Source organism: Thermobia domestica, chromosome 1 (genome assembly GCF_964235325.1).
Source record: "Thermobia domestica chromosome 1, izTheDome1.hap1.1, whole genome shotgun sequence".
Lineage (NCBI taxonomy): Eukaryota > Metazoa > Arthropoda > Insecta > Zygentoma > Lepismatidae > Thermobia > Thermobia domestica.
This window is the reverse complement of record NC_137454.1, coordinates 334,719,731-334,742,599: the sequence shown is the minus strand read 5'-3', so window position 1 is coordinate 334,742,599 and position 22,869 is coordinate 334,719,731. Positions and strand designations below refer to the sequence as shown.

Below are 22,869 nucleotides of genomic sequence, written 5' to 3'. Positions count from 1 at the left end.
TCATTTCATTTTTTCCTCTCACTTTGATTTCATGATTTCGCACTCTGATGAAAAGTATTAAATACCGCCAGGAAAAGTACTAATATATAACCTCTCTTTTAGGCGCCCCTCCAACCACGCGCCCGGGACACGTGCTTTGCTTGCTCGCCCATAGCTGCGGCTCTGTGAGCTACATAAGTAACATACAATGCTTACGTAATACTTTGGGTAATAAGTACTATTAAGAAAGGAAGAATTGCATTTTTTTAACTTTGGGAAAGAAGCTACTATGGGATTAAAGATAAGGTAGGAAAGGCAACACATTCCAGTCTATGCTTTCACCCAGCAGACATATTGTTTGGAACCAAAAAAAAATGTGACTTTTGGAATCTTGTACTTAGGTTCACAGCGAAAGCGACGAAATAACTTGAATCATCCATTGTAGCTCTCCCCGCAACCAGTTTCTAAAATGTTGGCAATAAGTTTGCGAAACGAGAGGTGACGACTCCAATTTTGGGTGAAAAGTCGCTATAAGAAATAATCGAGAAATTCATTGTCTATAAGCATTGTAAAAGTTGTAGATGTAAACTAAACAATATGTTCTACTCACTGGCGCAAATCCCGGGGGGGGGGGGGGAGGGATGACGGATACATGTCCCCTCCAATCTTGGAACTGAGGGGGACTTCTCCCAAATAATCCGATTTGAAATGTGTTTTTTGGGAGAAATTTGATGATTTTTGTCCGATTGCTACAAAGGAACGTGAGATAAAATAGATGTCCCCCAGAATAAGCCTCAAATCTGCAGCCTCCTAACGCTAAAGACAACTCTGATCCTCCACAACATTGTTTTTCAACTTCATAAGTATTTTGGACATCGCCAAAAAAAGTATGGTAACGGTCTTACCCTCTCCCCCCCCCCCCCCAATGTTGAAGACAGATTTGCGCCGCTGGTTCTATTCACATCTTTGTAAACAGAGCGCAACCAATCCTTTAATTCAGAGATCATTTCAGGTTGTTTCGGGTACTTTTGTTCATGTTGTGGTCAAAATAGTTCCGAAATAATTAACACTACAGTACTTACGTTAAGCAATTTTTTGTAAAAGAAAACGTGCAGAATAATTAAAAGACCCCAGAGGACAAATATAACAAACACCTTCTTCGCCTTTATTCACGCATCTATAGCTAATCTTGTTGCTATCGGTAATGATGTATTACGTGTGTCTCTCAACGGAAACTCGGCGAACTAAAGGACATCAAGTTTGTAGTTATTCTTCGTTAGAGGGCAAGGGTAACATAACAATGCAGGATTGTGGAGTAGTGAGTACGCTGTACAGGGCCGGCGCTAGCAGTTTTGCCGCCCTGGGCGGTACTTTCAAATGCCGCCCCTTTAATCCACAAACCTTATTTTGACAGAAGACATTCAGATATTAAGAAAAAGTAAGATACCATATTTAAAAACATGTATGAAAAGGAAAAGTAAACAAAAAATTGAACTGCCTCTCTCGAATGCTTTAATATTTAAACGACTCCATACATGACACAATATTCAGTATGCTCGATTTTGCTGTACGTGATATACAGCAGGGCATACAGTTTTTTTTTTAATGTATGCTTTAGTTCGACTAAGAATTTTAATTTTTAAGCTTATTTTATATCAAAAGGTGTTTCCAATAGAGTATGGAGCAAAAAGATAATATAGTGAGTCAAATATTACGGCAAAAGTAAGTAATTAGCTTAAGACTTATAATGTACTAAAACACAATAGAAATACACAATTTAACATAGTTTAATTGAAAAAACTTTTCTTGTTTTGGTATGAGCAAATTCCTTTATCACATTCGCGTAGTCCAATGTTTCAGCCAATTGATGTTCCATTGATATCATCACTAGAGCACTTAAACGTGTTTGAGATATGGAAGAATGTAGATAGTTTTTAATAAGCTTAGAGTAAGTTTCGAAAAATTTCTTTCTCAACTTGCCACGGTTACTGGTAAGATAAACCAAATCATAACTGCAACACTGACATAGGGAGCAAAGTCATATTTCTTGATTAATTTTAGTCTCTTTTGATGAACTTTTAGGCTTAATTATAGCGGTTAATAGTTTCAGTTCGTCTTTCAAATCACGGGTTAATATCTTTCGATTCTTCGCGTATTAAAATGCAGGCACTTTTCAGACAAAAGTTCAGGTGGCATATCGTTCAGATTATTTATATCGTAAAGAAAATCGAAATACTCGCTGTGATGTTTAAATTGCCCAAACCTTTCTCTTAAATCTAACACAATCACGTCTAGAAGTTTGTAATAAAAATCGATCTTGTATCTTGTTTGTGGATCTTCAATAGCTTCATCTTCTGCCTTCTATTGAAACTGTCTCTTCTTTCGACTTCGAGCGTGCACTGTATTGCCTATCCATGGATCATCCATATCTAATGCTGATGCCAACTCCATCGCATCAATTAAGCAAGGTTGAAACTTTGCATCATTTCTGCTCCTCTGAAAGTTCTCAGATTTGTTTTAAAGAAACCCTACTGGATCAAACACACTTTTGTTTACTATGTTTATGTGGAGTGAAAAGTCATACCACATAACGAGTGAGTAAAGAAAGTAAAGCCACGCAGGTGGTTTGCTATACACAGAACATCATGGGCGATCATTCTATTATATTGTCGTTACTTATTTGAAGTAAGGTATCATAAGCCTCTATTTGATATCTAAGTGAAGTCAGAGCATCAACTCGACTCTCCCATCTTGTGGTGCTGAATGGTTTTAAAGTGAGGCTGCTAATAGGTTCCTTTAGTATGGCCCAACGTTGAACTGACGCAGAAAAGAAGTCAAAAACTTTTTTTTAACTATACAAAAAAAAAAAAAAAAAAAAAATGAAACGGTGGACTTGAGATGTTGTGGCTACATCGTTAACGATAAAGTTTAGTAAAGAAACATGTAAATCTTGAGAATTTATTTTTTCTTTTCATATTGGAACTATTGTCATATCTTTGGCCCTTCATATCTTCGATAGAAGTTCATTTCTTTTAGCCGTTTAATTATTACTTCTGTCAGTTCTAGCTAGACCAGTGATGTCTTTTACTGGTACGAAACCAAGAAAGTGTTCGCAAATTTTTGTAAGCCATTCTCCATTATTGTATGTGATTTGTACAAAACGAACGATCCTTTGTACCAGAAATATCTGGTGTACAGTCTAGCACTATAGTATAATATGTTGCAGCTCTCAACAAAAACAGTATTTTACTTTCAATTTACTCACTAAGAATAGGAATTTAAAAAATTTTGGACATCTTTTCCTCAGTAATGGTCGCATTTATTTTGCGCTCCCATGGTTCTTTTAATGTGTTCGGCCATGATTTGTATTGCTTAAATATAAAAACAATTATATATATATTTATATATATTGTTGATAAGACATGATAATGAACAATTTGTAAATTGGTTAAAAACTCGCTGCTAAAACCTAAATGTCTCTAGGTGCTGTAGGCTAGAACCGCCTGTCTCAAGTGGGAGTGTACCTTTTGCGTACTTGGAGTGGAGCGTTAGAATATTGCTGAATAAAAAAAAAATATAAAAGACACTTGACAATCTTATCCGCTCTAGCTGAAAATCTTATCTACGCTGCTGCAAGGGAAATCTTGAACGAGATACCTGTGGCTAGTAGTTTGATAATTGAAAATGAGGGGGAATGCTTTGAATTTCCTGAATCTGAGTGAAGTAAGTTTAAATTACATTCTCAGGGAACACAATTTTATTTTTCCATGTGGGCCTATTACGAAGCATTATATTTTAATAATATTCTTTTCTTTTTCAAATTTTGCCGCCCACTAGACGTGCCGCCCTGGGCGGTGGCACGGCTCGATCCCCCCTCGCGCCGGCCCTGACGCTGTATTTTCAAACTCTTCATCACTTGCGCTGATTAAAACAAACAAACAGAAAAAACTGTTTTGAACTAATAATGCTTCTCTACAGATGAACATTTTGTTTGCAGCAAAAAGTCGCTAAATGTGTAAGTAGGTAAATCGTCATTTAAAAATCACCCAAAAAAGTCTCCAATCGGAATTTTTTTTTGTCGCTATCGTAGGGCGACCATAGGTCCCGTTTTGACCGAGACAGTCCCGTTTTAGGGGCGTGTCGCGGCCGTTCCGTCAGTAGATGGAAAAAAGTAGTATTCGTCCCGTTTTATGTAAATGAAAGAAGTAAATAACAAACCCAATACCTTTACTCCTTTTAAAAGTATAAATAATAACAAAGCGGCAAAAATTGAACTGAAATTCCCTATATTAAACATACTCTATAGTTCGCAGTACTGCTCGAAAGGCAGCAGAGGTTTTAGCAGTTGGTTGTGTGTCGAACAAATTTCAACGTGTCTTTCCTTTTTGATAAGTACCCGCTCTGTAACAAAGAGAGAGAGGAGGAAATCTGATATCAAGGCACTGATAAGAACAAAGGTAGATCTAAAAGTCTAGGGTTGCAAGAACCTGTCCCGTTTTTAACTGAAAATTTTATGGTCAACCTACGCTATCGTTGAGGTCGAATTCCCCTTATTTAGCGACTTTACCCAAAATTTGCAACATTGACCCCCACCGAACAACACCCCGTTATCTTTAGCCTAGCCAGTATAATAGTGGGACGTAAAACTTAAAGATTTCATTTCGAACAACACTCCCAGAAAGATTTCATTTCGAACAACACTCCCAGAAACCTATTGTTATACCATTCCCAAAACACCCTTTTGTACAGTTCTCCCTATTCGAAAAAAATTGTAAATAGCAGTGTTCATAGATAAATATGGAACTCAATTTTCCTGAATTTTCCAGGTTTTCCAGGTATTAATTTTGCAATTTCCAGGTCTAGTGGAAGAAACTAATAGTACGAGAACACATAAATTTTCAGAATACTATATTTATATATTTGAGAATGGCCACCCTTCTCCCCAATGAACGATTGCAATTAAATATTGAGTCACAAGAAAATAAATAATTAAAATAAAATTTAAGTTGAAAAATATTAAGTTGAGAAGCCTACTAAGGGAATTATATAATACTTTTGTTCCATACTTGAATACATTCAAAATATACAAAAAATATTGGCTTGGGGAAGAAAAAAGGGCCCGCGAGATTTTAACTGATTCTTGTAGTACTTGACGACAGAAATAGATTACTGAAAGAATTTTCAAAATCGGCACAGGCAAACATGAAGAAAATCGCATTTTCAGGTAGCGGTTCAAAATGGGAAGAAAAAAGGACCGCGAGGTTTTAACTGATTCTTGTAGTACTCGACGAGAGAAATCGATTAGTGAAGGAATGTTCAAAATCGGCGCAGGCAAGCATGAAGAAAATCGCATTTTCATGTACCGGTTCAAAATGGGGAAGAAAAAAGGGCCCGCGAGATTTTAACTGATTCTTGAAGTACTCGACGACAGAAATAGATTACTGAAAGAATTTTCAAAATCGGCACAGGCAAACATGAAGAAAATCGCATTTTCAGGTACCGGTTCAAAATGAGAAGAAAAAAGGACCGCGAGATTTTAACTGATTCTTGTAGTACTCGACGAGAGAAATCGATTAGTGAAGGAATGTTCAAAATCGGCGCAGGCAAGCATGAAGAAAATCGCATTTTCAGGTACCGGTTCAAAATGGGAAGAAAAAAGGGCCCGCGAGATTTTAACTGATTCTTGTAGTACTCGACGAGAGAAATCGATTAGTGAAGGGATGTTCAAAATCGGCGCAGGCAAGCATGAAGAAAATCGCATTTTCATGTACCGGTTCAAAATGGGGAAGAAAAAAGGGCCCGCGAGATTTTAACTGATTCTTGTAGTACTCGACGGGAGAAATCGATTAGTGAAGGAATTTTCAAAATCGGCGCAGGCAAACATGGAGTAAATGGCATTTTCATGTACCGGTTCAAAATGGGGAAGGAACAAGGTCCCGCGAGTTTGAACCGCTACGATGTATGTTCACGAATGTGCCCGTCTTCTCAAATTTAGTTAATTACTGTGACACTGAAACATGTGACACAGAGTCATATTGTGGATGACTCTGCAATCGGCAACCACTGCACATATACTCCTCCTGCCCCACAGTTTGATTATTTCGATCCATTCCTCACGTGCTAACGGCATGGTTCAACATCTGCAAGAAAGAGGTAAATGTAACGTTCAATTGGCAATAGCTTTTCACCAAATTAAGCATGGAATCTGATTGCATGAAATCTGATTGCATATTTGACATACTGAGAAAATTCTAGCCCGTGGCCATATGTATCACATATCCCACCAGTTCATAAAAATTTTGAACACAAAATTACGGTCGTCCGTGTGACGTACTCCCAAAAGGCCTAATGTGTATCACCCACCTCACATTCAATGAAACCACATCCGTGTAGAATTTAGAAAGGAACTTCTTATGATGTATACAGGATGTCTCAAACGTTCCCTGACATAGGTTCCCTGACGACAAAATGTAAGAGGAAAAACATCTCGAAATATGACGTTTTCAATCTAAAGTGAACACTTTTTTAAAAAATCGGACAAGATGAATGTGCTGTATACTCTTTATGCACCCAATTTTAAATGAAAATTCAACGTTGTCATTTACCTGGACCCACGACATAAGTGAATGAAGTTACTGTTTGAAACGGGGGCTGGCCATCGACATGTTAGCGTAAAAGACAGTAACTTCACTCACTTCTGTTGTGGATCCAGGTAAATGGCAACGTTGCATTTTCATTTCACATTGGGCGCATAGAGAGTGTACAGCGCAAACGGGCCATCCGATTTTAAAAATTCCTTCACTTTAGATTGAAAACATCATAATTGGATATGCTTTTCCCTCCTACATTCTGTTGTAACTCTGATAATAACAGTTACCCTATGTCAGGGGACTTTTGAGACACCCTGTATACCTTATTTAATGTATGTTTGATGTCACTATAACTGTAGTATAATTTAGTTTGTTTAAATTTACAATTTAATACAAGTAGATTCGGATTTACATGCGTAGGATTTTGTATGCATCTAACTAATGAATTCTTTTATATTTATGCTTAACTTAGTGACTTGGCTTTGGACTGCAACTGATTATTGTAACCCATTATTGCTTGAGAAGAAACAAGATATCCGAATCTTCATTTGGAGAAATCAAAGTCTATTGGAAAGCTGGGGATTACAATCATTAATTTCTACATTTCAAGGTGCGTAGTAAATTATATATTGTGTTTATTGTTAAATTACTATTATTGGGTTTAGAATCAATGAAGCACTTCATGATATTTTATGGGGATCAAGATGGGTGCCGGATAGATAAGTATTTGAGCGTCAGGCTCTTATTTCTTTTCAATTTAATATTTAATCAATGATTATTTTTCTCCCTCATTATTCCACCAAATCGTATTCCAAGATCATATATCCATTTTTGTTCGATATATCCATATTTTTTAACATTATCTCTTTCATATTTCTATATTTTCGATTTTTGATATTGTTTATATTTCGATATTGCTGTATTTTTCGATATTTCTTTGGTGGACTTTGTGGTGGACAAACACCTTGCTCGTGGGTTTTCTCGGGGTTCTCCCGTTTATTCCCACTTTCTTCATTCCACCATTTCATTCATTTCTCATTATCACCGTCTCCTTATCCTAACCGGCATAACCGTGGGACGTTAAACTTAGATTTCATTTTTTATTAATCTCAGCATTTTATAGTGTATTCTTAAGCTTAAGGTGATGTATAATTAAATTTTGAATTCAGTTAACTTATTTTGTTTCTCAGATTGTTTTTAAAATGTATGTACAAACGTTGATGTTCATTCTCGAGAGTTTAAAGTGACGTACAGTTATTAAACATAGTATTTAATATTGTACTCAACGTGGAAGTGATATACAGTTAACTTTTGAATTTAGTTAACATTTTTCTTTCTGAAATTGCTTTAAAAAGTATGTAAAAACGTTTTTATTTTCTTTCTTGAGTGCTAAAAGTGATGCAAAGTTATTAAGCTTACTACGTTATATTGTATTCTCAACCCTAAACTGATACACAGTGCGTTTTTGAATAAATTGTCAAGTTATTTGAGTGATGAACACTGGTAGAAAATCCTGACTACTACTGGAACATTGTGATTTTAAGGTGACGACTACTGGTGCAAGGATTTTAAAATATTGTTTTTCCTTCAAGGGCTACTCCTTTTTGAATTCTGACTACATGGTCACTATAGGAAGGATCAGTGAGTCTTTCCAACTATGGTACAGCTCCGACAGATTCACGATGCTCAGAGAAGAGACAAAATAGTATGTTTTCAAACTTAAAGTGAGAACCACTGGCGTTTCTACCTTGCTATGCAAAAGTGAGTAAGTACTCCAATGGGGTTCCAATGCGGTACCTAATTTCTGCATTTTAGATATATGGAAATACATGTCTCTAAAATGTAAAGAACTGATTTTTTGGGGGGGGGGGAATAAACTATAGGTATGTGGGGCTTGCATACTTGACGCTACAATTCGGAAATTGAATTAAAATATGACTAACGGCTATCAAGATGTTGTCAAATAAAGAGAGGACCAATACAGGTATGGGATTTTCGTGTTAGATGCTAAAATTTCCGAAATCGGTCATGGAAAGTTAATAAACACCAGTAGCAATTTCATCTTAAAGTAATTAGATATCTTCATGGGGTGTTAGAACATCATGGAGTCTACCAAAATTAAATTTTAAAAGCTTTTGAAAATATAATCTGACATTTGTAAACAGTATTTGAAATATGTATTTACCCAAAATTTCCAGCTAGTACATCTAACATCTGGAGAAACACTGTGAAATAAAAGCTTGAAATTTCGGAAACAATTATTGGTCGCAACAAAATTAAATAAGATGGTACTTCTATGGGTTAAATCAGTACCTCAGTACAATTTCGATCGAAAGATTAGTTCAGTCCTAGGTTTTCTTCAGGCAATTCCAAGGGTTCATCGAGCTGTGCAAAAGAATGAAAATTCGCTGTCAATATCTAAGATAGTAACTAAGATATAAGGAATTATATATTTTATGACGTAAAAATAGATATCTTTATGGATTTGTACTTTTGGGTCTTTCCTATAAGAAAAAAATTCAGAAAACTACTGTATATACCTTAATAGACAATTCAGTGGGCGGGGACACAGTAGCTTAGTGGTAGGGTATTTAACTAATCTTTTTTTTTTTTTTTTTGCAGAAACTATTGGAGTATTCACTTAACCCATAGAAATACGATCATACTTAACTCCCTATTTAATTTTAAAATTAAATAAAAGGAAATATTTCAGTGTAGCGACCCACGATTATGCATTTTAGTCTCAGGGAGATTATGATTAAAGCAAGTGAATGTTGTTGACAGAATTGATGGAATGCAAAGGTGGGAGGAAAGAGAGTACCCCGAGAAAACCCACGAATACGATGTCCACTACAAACTGACTTGGCCGTGGATCGAACCAAGAACCCAATACACCAGAGGTAAGCACTCTACCACTAAGCCACTGTGCCCCGCCCATTTAATTGTCTATTAAGGTATATACGGTTGTTTTCTGAAATTTCTTCTTCTTACAGCAAATACTCAAAAGTACAAATCCATGTGGGTCTCTATTTTTACGACGTCATAAAATACATAATTCCTTATATCTCGCTTGCTATATTAGATATTGACAAAAAATGTTCACTTTATTTCAGAGCCCGATGAACGCTTGGAATTGTCCAAAGAAAATTTAGAGCTGAATTAATCTTTCGATCGAAATTGTACTGACGAGTCTGAGGTACTCACTTAACCCATATAAGTACCATCTTATTTAACTTTTGTTAGGATTAATAATTGTTTTCTGAAATTTCAAGATGGTGTATGGTGTCTCTCTAGCTGCTAGATGTACTAGCTGGAAGTTTTAGGTAAATACATATTTCTAATACGGTACTCTTTACAAATGTCAAAATATATTTTCCAAAACTTTTAAAATTTAATCTTGGTAGACCCCATGATGTTCTTAAACTCCATGGAAATACCTAGTTATTTTAAGATGAAATTGATACTGATGCTTATTAACTTTCCATGACCGGTTTCGGAAATTTTACCACCTAACACGAAAACCCCATAACTGTATGGATCCTCTCTTTATTTGACAATATCTTGATAGTCATATTTTAATTAATTTTCTAAATTGTACTGTCTAATATGCAAGCTCCACGTACCTATGGTGTCGCTTTTTATTTCATCATATTTCGGTAACTGTTAGGCGTACCGACTTGCGGTTTCGGTAAACACACACCTCTAACGTTATTTAAAACGTTATTAAGACATATTTTAGAATATTTAGAAATGAGTTCTGCGAATATCATGACACCCGAAAACCCCCATCAGGGCGTGTGTGTAGTGTATTTAATTGAAACTACTTTTGAGGTTGTTGTAAGCCCTCGTAATTACGTTTCCAAAACTGCACCACCTAGTACGCAAACCCCACACTTCTATGGTGTCGCTCTTTATTTTCCCATATCTCAATATCCCTAAGGCTTACCGAGTTGAGGTTTTCGGTAAACAAATGTCAGTTCCCTACATTTTAGAGACATACATTTCCACATATCTAAAAAATACAGACATTAGATACCCCATGGTACCTCGAACACCATTGGGGTACCCACTTACTTTTGAATAGTAATACATTTTGAGTTGTTGTTCAGCATCAATAAACACTTCATAATTTTTCTACGTGCAACCCAAAAGTCCATACCTGACGGAACAGATTTTGTCCATTTAATCTCAAAAATGTTAAGATACTTTGTATTGTTAAGTACAACCAAGTTAAGCACACTGAATTTAATATTTTAAATATTTTCTGATTTTTGTTTCAGGTATTTCGTGCATCAAAACAAAACCAGGATTCTGCTTGGAAGACGGTGAAAAGAAGCAGTGTAGGTTGTGGCTAAAAGTACGTTCTTTCTGAAGACAGACCCAATTGTATTTACATTCTTTTGTACGAATATATAACCCTAATAAAAATACTGTACTACAAATTATTATTTCTTTCTTCCATAAATTAGAATAAAATATTATCTCTGTTTAAAGAAAATGTTAGTGTTAAGTCATTTCAACTCTTTTTCTCTGTAATAAGAATATTATCCCTCGCAATATTTTTTATCTTTGTGCTATTACGATTGGATGAAGTAAAATTCTATACGAAGCACTATTATTTCAGACATGCATTAAGAACTAATGTATTGTTCTGTATGTAAGGCAATGTGTATACTGAACATGTCTAGCGAAGTTGTTTTAATATAGAATCTATAACTCAGCTTTTCAGTAGTCAACTTTATTGGGAATCCGAAGAAAGAAGTATATATATATATATTAAAAAAAACGTTGGACTTACCAACGTATGTGTTCGAATTCTGGACTAATCCAAATTATCCAGAGAAATCATTATATATTTCTTTGTTGATATTTCAGATGTGTCCTTTATCCAAGTCATATGAAACGGAGACTTCATACATCGCTATACTTTGTATGAACTATGTTCCGTATTTACTTAATCACTTTGTAACTTTCTCTAGGGTTGACAAGGCCGCAGGTGTCAATCGAACAGTTTAGTGTTTCACTCATGTCACCTTGTGACTAAGGTACGTCCTGTCGGTATATATATGGTACTGGGTTCAATTAGCGATAAAATACATTTTTAGCATTAAACAAATGTAAAAATCTACACGAAATGAGATACCATGATCTCTGACTTACGGATAACACCAAGCAACTAATGGTACTGAGTGTGATTGAGTTTACTATCTGGCTAAAATCAGTGTTCCTTTAGCTATACTTCTTTTCGTGCTCTGAATTGCAAAGATTGAAATAACCGTTTTAAATTATTGCATATATATCTTCTGAGTAATTCTGAGAATCATTGCTCTTTCTTTAAGCAATGTATGAGACTGTTAAACTGCTCGTTGCTTAAAATGTTGCACTAAGAAGGATGCATCCCGGAAAGTCCAAATTTGCAGAATGTCTAGAGCAGGGAAGGATAAATATGTTTAGTCGATGGCTGCACAACGCCTCCGCTGTCACCACGTTGTCACAGCGAATACAGCGGACGGTTAAGAATATTCTGCACTTACTATTAGGTATCTGCCTGGGAACTTTGGTGCAGCTACCCAGTCTCCTTCTTGGTGTTGCATTTTTAATAGCGAGTACTGAGTAGGAATCTCTTGTGAGCGAACACGTTTTCGGCTGTCAGCATAATTTTAATTATTGCGATATTAAAAAAAAACAAAAAAAACATACCTGTTAATTAAAATGTACAGAGAAGTTATTTCTGGAAAATTCTATTCAGGCCTCTTGTGGTAACAACTGCACTTTGGAAGAAGATACTATTAAGGAAAAGAATGAGGTAAAATAATCTTTATATCGTACAAGCAATGGATGATAACAGCTTAATAAATGATTGTACGTAAATCTTGTTTGAGTTTGAATATAGGATTGTATATGGCTGTGCATTTTGCATTATTATTGAAGTGCTGCAACTAACTAACTGCAAACCATATGATAAATTCTTACAGTAATATATCACATATTGATTTACTCTGTATGAAAACGAAAATAGTTTAACATATGGTTAACCTTCTTTGTGCCCATAATTTTAAAATTAACGCTTGTGTCACTTTTCAACACTTGGCTTTGCAGTAGCTTTCCAACGAATTAGCAGGAAGCTCAAACTTACAGGACACCCTGCAGGTAAATACATTTCTTTTGACAGTTTCACTGCTCCAAACTAAGATTTGAAAAGTGTAGTATTGTTAATTTTATTATTATTGGCACAAAGGAGATCAACCATATTTTAAACTATTTTTGTTTCCATACAGAGAAAAACAATATGCGACAACATTACAGTAAGAATGTATCATGCATTTTGCAGTATGTTGTAGCACTTCAATAATGGTGCACTATACGTACAATCTAGATCCTGAATATGTCCAATCCATATATTACAACAAGGCAATACGTATTCGATACAGGTAAAATCTGTATATTTCATATGGACAACCTATTAGCTATATACATCCAATCTATACATTACATATGGCCAACCTGTACGGGACATACGTATAATCTATATGCTGCATGCAGACAGTCTATAAGCTACATATGTGCACTCTGTATGGTGCATACGGATATTCTGTATGCTGTATCGGGACAAGCTGTGTGCGACATAAGGAAAATCTGTATAATACATACGTACATTACGTATACTGTATCTAGTCGTACGTACGGGGCACAAGTACAATATAGATGCTGTCTTGGGGTTGAACGCAAGAAACATACGTATAATCTATATACTGCATACGTCCAATCCGTATATTATAAAAAGGCAATACGTATGCGACATACGTAAAATCCGTATACTTCAGACAAACAACCTATAAGCTACATACACCCAATCCATACATTACATATGGCCAACCTGTACGCGACGTACGTATCATCTATATGCTGCATGCAGACAGTCTGTAAGCTACATATGTGCACTCTGTATGGTGCATACGGATATTCTGTATGCTGTATCTGGACAAGCTGTGTGCGACATAAGGAAAATCTGTATAATACATACGTACAATACTTACACTGTATCTAGTCGTACGTACGGTGCATAAGTGCAATATAGATGCTGTCTCGGGGTTGAACGCAAGAAACATACGTACATAGCGTATAATACATATTACTTGAAATTATGCTCTGTCCTGAGAGTCAGCGTGTGTCATCATTATTAACTAATATGCTGTATATGGTCCTGACGTCACAAAGCTAGATATCACCTCCGTATATACTTGTTACTGCAGATGACGTCACACGAATGACGTCATTGCACTTATGCAGACAGTGCGTATAATACATGCTTTCTCAGCTATACGTTTGCTGCAGGATGTTATTTACGGTTGTACGTTAAGTCCAGAAACTACAGGAATTACGAATGTAACCTACGTTTTTAAGTATGCCACCTACATTTTTTTTTCTCCGTGTACTATGTTCCCTTATTTGTAAAACATTTTTTCTGGGATCTTTCTGTTACTTTAGATGCATTTGAGCGTGCGCCAGGTGAAGCGATAATCTGAGATATAGAAGTAGCAGCACCTAGATTATCATCTACGTTTATGAAATAATAATAATAATAATAATAATAATAATAATAATAATAATAATAATAATAATAATAATAAAACACTTTGATTGCATTAGGAGTTCACAATTTAGTAACAAAACATGAATGTAGAATAATAAGTAGAGCAACCCACAGTATGCTTGATTTTTTTCCAAATTATGCTTTATTATGCTTTATTATTAATTTCAATCATTGTTTTACATCAATCGTGTATAACGTATAATATTTACTATACATTAAATATTCTAAATATCTTGATCTATTTATTAATATTTTATGCAACCAGTTTCTTTCATATTTAATGAACTTTCTACCTAATGCACTGTAAAGAGAGGCTTTACTCGAGTCAGTTTTTTTTTTTTTAATCACTTGTGTGCGCCTTAGAGGTGCATATATACAGAAAGGGAAAGTAAAAGATGCCACCAATAAGTACAGAAAGTGCTCAACTTCAAGAGGTACACATGACATTATAGTGTGGAGTTCTTGTGTACTATTCATTGTTGGTGGAAGTTTTCTTCTTTTTGTCCTTTATTCTTTTCTCCACGTCAAAAGATTAGACCAAAAAGTTAACAAAAATAAAAATAAGCTTTTCATTGTTGCATTGGTATGTTCTCAATGATTTTGCACTGTAAATATTGTTTCTTAAAAATATTAATACAATATGTTCAACTTGAAGTTAAAGAGATTTTTTAAAGAATTGTGCTATATCTTTTAAATTATGTTTTATGCTTTATTTTCTAAAATTATGCTTTTAAAATTAGTTTCTTCTGGACCCTTAGACAGCCACAACCATGTTCAAGGTACCAACCATATGTGTAAATAGCTATTATGCTTTTTATGCTTTTGTATGCTTTTGGGTTGCTCTAATAATAAGTAAAACTTTCAAATGCATACAGAATCACAGATAATAAGTCAGCATTGAGAACTGAATTGATGTATCGATAACTAGGTGGAATCGTCCTTCAGTTTAAGAGAAAGTAGCGGAAAAAGTTACGAAGAGAATTATGTGGAATAGATCATTATATGAATAGCTGGCGCTAGTTTCAAGTAGTGCTACATACTATGGTATTTATCTCAATAGTACCGGTATTTGGAATTTGTGACGCTTATAGTTGCAAGATGGTAACACTAGGGTAAAGTGTAAAATTGAATTACATCAGTAGAATTGAATTTGTCTTAGGGTTAAAAAGTCTATGGCACAGGTCGGATGTAACTGAGTATAATAAACTTACAGAAAAAAAAAAACATCGGGACGATAGGGTGCTCGAATCGAACATCGGCCTTCTGAATGTTAATCCGATGTTCTAACGCCTGAGCTCAGTTGGAATACGTAGTGTACTCCCGCCAATACTACTGCGTGTGGATTCTATAGAATCAATCTAGGACGCCAATTTCTCTGTAACTTTGGGGATCCATTCAGATGCAGAAGGTATATATGAGGGTTTTAAGACAAACTGAATTCAAATTGTGCAAAATATTGTATATTTATAAATAGAATGCGGGGTCCACATGAACTTTGAGGGGGCTGCCCCCGGCCCCCCAGGATCTGTGACCTTGACAGATCACCGTGATCACGATAAGCAATGAAGAAATGGTTGGAATATAAACATACCAGTTGTATTAATAACACACTGCCAGCTCTACTGCCAGAGTTCTGCCCTCAGGTACACGCATAATCGGGGATTCCCCGAAACACACGCATGATGGGAATTTCCCGGTGCAAACGAATGATCTGCAAGCCCTCACGCAAACAAAAAAAGTACATGATTAAGCGAGTGTACAAATAGATGTAGGAGGAAGGAATGTTTCGTCGCTGATTTACTCGATCTTTTCTCTCCTGTCCAATGTTAAGTTTGAGTTGCGTTTCTTTAGCACTAGATGGTGAAGAGCATTGCCTCATTTACAGGTTGCTTTCGCGTAGCATGTTTCGTTATATTTCTTAATGTAAGAAGACCAATGTCACTATTCCAAGTGAACATTTTCATTTTCCGGAAAATTTTCCGTCTTCCATTTTCCGGAAAATTTCCGTTTCCGTTTTTCTGGAAAATTTTCCGCCTTCCGATTTTCCGGAAAATTTTCCGCCTTCCGATTTTCCGGAAAATTTTCCGTTTCCGATTTTCCGGAAAATTTTCCGTTTCCGTTTTTCCGGAAAATTTTCCGTTTCCGTTTTTCCGGAAAATTTTCCGCCTTCCGTTTTTCCGGAAAATTTTCCGTTTCCGTTTTTCCGGAAAATTTTCCGCCTTCCGATTTTCCGGAAAATTTTCCGTTTCCGATTTTCCGGAAAATTTTCCGTTTCCGATTTTCCGGAAAATTTTCCGCCTTCCGATTTTCCGGAAAATTTTCCGCCTTCCGATTTTCCGGAAAATTTTCCGCCTTCCGATTTTCCGGAAAATTTTCCGTTTTCCGATTTTCCGGAAAATTTTCCGTTTTCCGTTTTCAATTTTCCGGTTTCCGGAAAAAATATTTTCCGTTTTCCGTTTTTCCGGAAAATGTGGCCATCCCTATTTTGAACATTTATTTTAAGCACCTTTAGGTACACTCAGTTTGACTAGAAAGTACACTTATTTCTCAAGTTAAACTATAGCTTCACTTTTCTTAGAAGTTTCACCTTGTAGGTTGGGAAATACATTTCTCAGGTCAGTTCAAAGTATGTACGTATACATTTTTGACACACTCGATATTTGTTTTGTTTCTTTAGATAGTTACACCTTTTCTTCTGTTAAGTGCTGTGTTAATAATAGTTACAGTACCTTGTGTTTCGTATTTATTTCCATTGTCGTAAGCACAATGGTCTTTCCTAAAGCAGAGATTCTCAACCAGTGTGCCGTGAGATTCGGTGTATGTACCGCATTCCAAAGGGTTACAAAAATATTTATTTTCCAAAGATGTTAAAGAATAAATATTGGTTATCATGAATAAGAATCTGCCGCAGTGATGCCAATACGTCCGTTAGTATGCCACTGAACACTCAACAAAAGAGATTGTGCCGTAGCTGTGACCAGAAAAAGGTTGAGAACCACTGTTCTAAAGCGGATCCCAGATAAGATTTTTATTTCATTTTTAATTTAGCGTCCCTTTCAGCACCAAGACTATATAAGACGTGGGCCTACAGCTTAACGTGTAATTCGAAGCTTCCACGGGAATTAAATCCGGGTCGCCCACGCCAAAGACCGCCGGTACGCTAATTGTTTAGCCATGATGGAGCTCAGGACTCCAGACACGGTATATGTCCCATATGTATCTTGTGCTGCTTTTATTGGGTTGGCCTATAATTTTTGGCGTTTTTTTTTAAACGTTACTTTTGAACCTTTCTCATTGAGTGAAGGTGACGCTCAATGGTACTGTGGAGCATTCTATTATCTCATCCAGTTCCCTCGTCGTTTGTGTAGATCATCGTGAATAAGCTGCTTGGTTCAGTCGCTCCTCATCGAACTGAACGGAGCGTCCGGTGCGATTGCATGTCTTTGAGGTTGAAATTGCCGTTCTTGAATCGCTTAGAGCGGTTCTAAGAGCCATCGCTTCTTCGCTATACATTTCACAAATCTCTCGACCAGCTTTTGTGGCTTTGGCACGTCGATTAAACGCAGAAAGCAGAAGGTATGGGAAGAAAATACTCTGTTTTGTCGACGTGACATTTCATTTTAATGACCTGAAAACAACAAGAAGTATATATATATATATATATATATATATATATATATATATATATATATATATATATATATATATATATATATAATGAACACATTATTTTGTAGACCATAAAACAGATTGCAAAACATTTTATTTTTCACGCAAAATTTTCACTTAAAAAACGCCAGGACTTATGGGCCAACCCAATAGTTACCAGCTTGAATCACTTTCATTTAATATTAATGTTACTCCTTTTAGTAGTTAGTAGGCCAATCTTAATGTATTTGACATGGAGGTTGGGCAGCTTGAGTGTAATCTTCTTTCAAACCTTTTCCCTCTGTTAGCTGGGTTCCGCTTTTTGGATCGCTGTCCTCCACCTGTTTTTATCTTGTGTCGTATTCACTGTGACATCACATTGCACCACATCGTTCTTCACATAATTTTCCCCACTTCTTCTTTATTGGCCTCTCGCTCGGTGAGTGATGTATTCCAAAAGTCGTCTTCGTACATGTCCAAATGATCGAAGTTTACTTTCTTGTAGCTTTTATACTGCCAAAAATAATAATGATGATAATAGTAATAAAAGAGTAGCTATCTATTTTGCTAATCTTGTTCATTCGTCTTAAATCAAGCCGATCTTAGTGATTTGAAAGAAAGTGGTCATTTGATTTAATTGTATTTATAATACGAAGCAATCTTCATATTATAAATCTAGAACTCTAAACATTTCTTAAGCCACATTGTCACGTTAGAAGAACTTGTAGCTGTCATTAAAAAAAAAAAAAAAAATCTTGAAACCCTACCATATTTCACCGTGTACACATAATCTTGAAAGGGTCATAAAACATTTTTTCCACCTTGCAAGGAGTTGAACGATGCGCAACTTTCTGGGACATCTTGCTTGCTACCTGCTATCGTTTTCCCGCTGACATAAAAGTAAAACCAGTTTCGCCGCTTCCGAAACAACGGATTCATTTGGACATGGAGCGGAAATGCGCCAAAATACTAGTTTTTAATAAAAAGGCTCACTGTTTGTCCACTAGAGTGTAGTGCTGCATGTGTGGAGAAACCTTTCTTGCCTTCAAGAAGTTGTAACATGTAAAGAGTAAATAGAAAGATCGGGTTGATTTATTATTATTATTATTATTATTATTATTATTATTATTATTATTATTATTATTATTATTATTATTATTATTATTATTATTATTATTATTATTATGACAGCTACAAGATTCATTTAACGTGGCAATGTGGCTTTACTCTTTAGTAGGTGATGTTCGAAGCCACCAATAATCCAAGTCGATATTTTGACTGTGTATATCTTCGTCAATTTCCCTTTTTATTGCACAATGCAGTTTTATTTATTTGTATATATTATTGCTATTATTATTCAAATATCTTTACAGCTGCCATTCGAGATGAAGGTGGAGTTTCGACATGAAACTTGTAAAAATAGATTTAACTTATGAATGAATTTTTCATGGTTCACGATCGTTATCCGAAAGTCACGCAATTCTGTCCCAAAAAAGAAGCTGCTTTTACATACAATCGTTCGCGCGAAATTTGGAACACATTATTATGAGTGTTCCATTAACAATCGTTAAAATTAACACCATCGTTAAACATTATTATTAATTAACGTTTCGTTATGATTTTTTAGTAACTGTGTTATCAGCATCGTTTAGCCGATTGATTTATATGGGAAAATACTCGTATTTTCTCTTCGAAGTGAGCGGGAAGCTTAATATTTGGATTATAGCGATTACTTAAATTTTATGTGCTGTCAGTTGCTTTATAAAAATGAAACTGTATTGTGACCTCTGACACCAAGACAGTAAGTAACTTGTTTCGTGCGCCATATTTCTCTAGTGGAATGCCATATTTCTCTTCTTCCACCTCCTCTACTCCTTAAAGATTTTCTGTATAATTCTCAATTAAGGCATATATTTCTGTTGTGTCTGTTTCGGTTTGCATATCACTATTTTTTTCGCTGACAGCGTAGTGTATTAAATATGAACGTTACCTCTCAATGGGTATCTAAAATCCTTCCGTAACTCGAATTTATTGGTTAAAATGTTTATTTTGGTTTCCGTTATCCGTGTTACACAGTTTGCGTTCAATGAAAGGAATTTAACTTGTCTTTTGACTCTATATTTAAGGGAGCGTGAAATATTTCCGTTTAAGACAAGTTTCCGTTTAATAAAGGGTCCGTTGAAGGCAGCTTTACTGTACCTAAATATGTAGCGGTAATTTAAATAAATACATCTAACTTCAAAAATTTGAAATGGATTTTTTTTTTTTAACCAACGATATTAGAGATCAAGAAAATTGTTTCTTTACTCTTTACTACTGCAATAGTTCTCAAAGTGGAGTCGGCGGAACTTAGCCAGGGGGTCCGCGACGCCTAGAAGTTAAAATGTTTTGTAATAAAATGGAACTCACAGCTGTTATACAAGAAGTATTTTTTCAGAAACGAAAAAGAAAGCAATTAGAAATTTATATACTGCATTATTTTTCTTGATCTTTTTCTTGTCAGTGATAATTCTAATTAGTATATATATATATATAACACCATGTGGAATTTCAGATAGCATTGCAAGGGGGTCAGCAGATCACTTTCCGAATGAGTAGAGGGACCGCGTTATCGGAAAGTTTGAGAACCACTGCTCTAGTCTACTTCCGGAATAAAATTGTAAGAATTTACTATATACAGTTGCCTTCAGATATATAAACATGAAAGTGATCCCCGGGACCAGTAGAATGGTCCTGTAATCCAGCTTTCTCGGAGGTAATTTAACGTGGTGGGGAATTGTTTAAGTTTATACTGTGAGGATTGATATTAGATGGTGGTCTATTGCATGTACCTACTGCACCGATTTGAAGTCCGATCGTGGTTCGAGACCACGCTAATAGCGAACTAATTTGTATGGAAGTAATTGGATAGTACTTTATATCATAGGCCCCAAAGTCCCTCTATAAAAATTGTTGTGGAAGCACTTCAGGATTCTGAAACAAGCATTTTTGGATAGTGCACATACTAGTTTCTAAGTGAAGTCTTGACCCGACTACGGTAGGTCCCATAGTTTTGGAGCTATGGACCTTTAGAATTCATTTTTTCATGTTTTCGGCAGCCTAATAACACGTAAACGATGGGATTTTCACCCTATGTTTATTGGAGCTTTTCTGTTTGGTTTGCTCTTCGGAATCACTCCTCTGCTTTTGTACAACGAATTTAGCGCCATACTGTATATATAAAGTATAAATTTACTTGTTAGAATTACTTAGGAGGAAAGTGAGCACCGTTTCGTAACTAAAGTTGAAGGTCTCAGTTTTTTGTTTTTCGCAACAGGGCTCGACACCACAAGCAGTTAACTGTGACATAAGAAAGTAAGCAAATATTAAGAAGTTGTTTCGTGGTTAAGGGATAAGAAGAATGTGCAAAGTCATACAACTTTTTTTTCCCTTTCTTCTTTTTGAATAGATACTTCATTTCAGAAGTTTCACTCTTTTGCCCTTGGATTATTTTATTGTTGTATCATAGGATATTGCGGAGGTAATACATGACACTAATTTATTATTACTTTTTCCCCCCTTGCGGTTAAATACATATAAAGTTTTCCCTTTTGCCTGCTTACATGATATCAATATTAGAATATTGATATATATGTTCTCTCATCATGTAATGCATACGGTGAAGAATAAGGAAAGGTTAGTTTGCAGCTACTAAGGTCGTAATTAGCTTAACACTTTCAGCCCCAACCCTGTTTGAGTAAATTTCTTCCCGGGACCAGACTACAGTTTGCTATGAACACTGTCAGCCAATGTGTATCTATTTGATACACGTGGTCCATCAGTAAACCCTCACTGTGTATCAAAAAGATACACATGGGGCTGAAAGTGTTAAAATAGAGCGAGAAAGACTTCAGAAATTTCCAAGTTCATCTGTTCTTTATCTATAACTTGAAATAAAGAGACTAGTTATTGCCTTGTATGAAGGAAACTGTTGATTATGTCTAAACTCGCCACAAATCGTTTTTCAATGAATTTTAAAAAGTTCGTTACTGAAGTTTCTATCTCTGTGTGTGTGTGTGTGTTATTTGAGAATTTTTCAATTTTGAGCACTCCGTTCGATAGTGCATCAAAAACTATTTGAAAGAAGTGATGGAATTTTTCGCGTCACTCTTACTGTTCCCTAAATATTGGCCAAAGAAAGTTCCGATTTCGGGAGATTTAAGGAGCCATATCTCATGAACCGTAAGTTATAGAGGGATCATATTGGTGCTGATCAATATCTAAGAAGACGGTGAACATTTTGGTACCAAATAGTAACATGTGTCCACTATTCCCCAGATATTGGTCGAAAAAGTTCGAATTTCAGGAGATTTAAGGAGCTATATTTCGGGAACCGTAAGTCATAGAGCTGATATTTTGCGAATTTTTCAATTTTGAGCCCTCCATTTTGAGCATGTCTCTTCGTAAAATAACACCGTAGAACGTTTTAACAGAAATTTAAACAAAACATGTGAAAATATTTAGTAGGCCTACTCAAGATAATTATAAATGGATAGATACATTACAAGAATTTTTTAATGAGTGTAATAATTAAGGTACAGAGAACAATTGGTATAAAGCCTGTAGAAGTTAATGTTATGTTCCTTTAAGAAAAATTATTTTTAAGTTGATTCTGGGATTGCTCTTGGAGCATTCTTACGTAACAATTATTTTTTCTTAAGTTCCACTTAAATCAACATTCATCTGGTCACGACAGACTATGGGTATGTATGTGTGTGTGTGTGTTTTAACTCCCTATAGCAGCGTTTCCCAATCTTTTTTCAACTTGCGGCACACTACGAGTGTAACTTAAATTCTCACGGCACAATCATAGATATTATTATTATTAGTAGTAGTAGTAGTAAATAGAAAATACTGTCGTAATTTTTTCTGTGATTACTGTCCACCTTCTCACAGGGAAAAAAGCTCGATCACTGGTTTTCCCCCATCGTAAATCATTATACTTATTTTTCAATCTAATTCAAAAATAGAAAACAATTTCAATGAAATATAGGACTCAGGCTTTTAAAAATAAACTTA

The 22,869-nt window shown here is 35.5% G+C and overlaps 1 protein-coding gene and 1 long non-coding RNA gene across 10 annotated transcripts in view; both read left to right on the top strand.

Moving 5' to 3' along the window:
* The window catches only part of LOC145668021 (uncharacterized), an 18,948-nt gene extending 7,911 nt beyond the window's left edge, over positions 1–11,037 (top strand). The window contains exons 2-3 of one of the 2 annotated variants that reach the window (XR_014127944.1): positions 7,042–7,179; positions 10,850–11,037. This is a non-coding gene — a long non-coding RNA (uncharacterized LOC145668021). The remainder of the gene's footprint in view (positions 1–7,041; positions 7,180–10,849) is intronic. The other variant, XR_014127945.1, reaches the window with a different exon arrangement.
* Positions 1–22,869, top strand: part of Dys (Dystrophin) — a 1,830,839-nt gene that overhangs the window by 311,585 nt on the left and 1,496,385 nt on the right. The window lies entirely within an intron of this gene.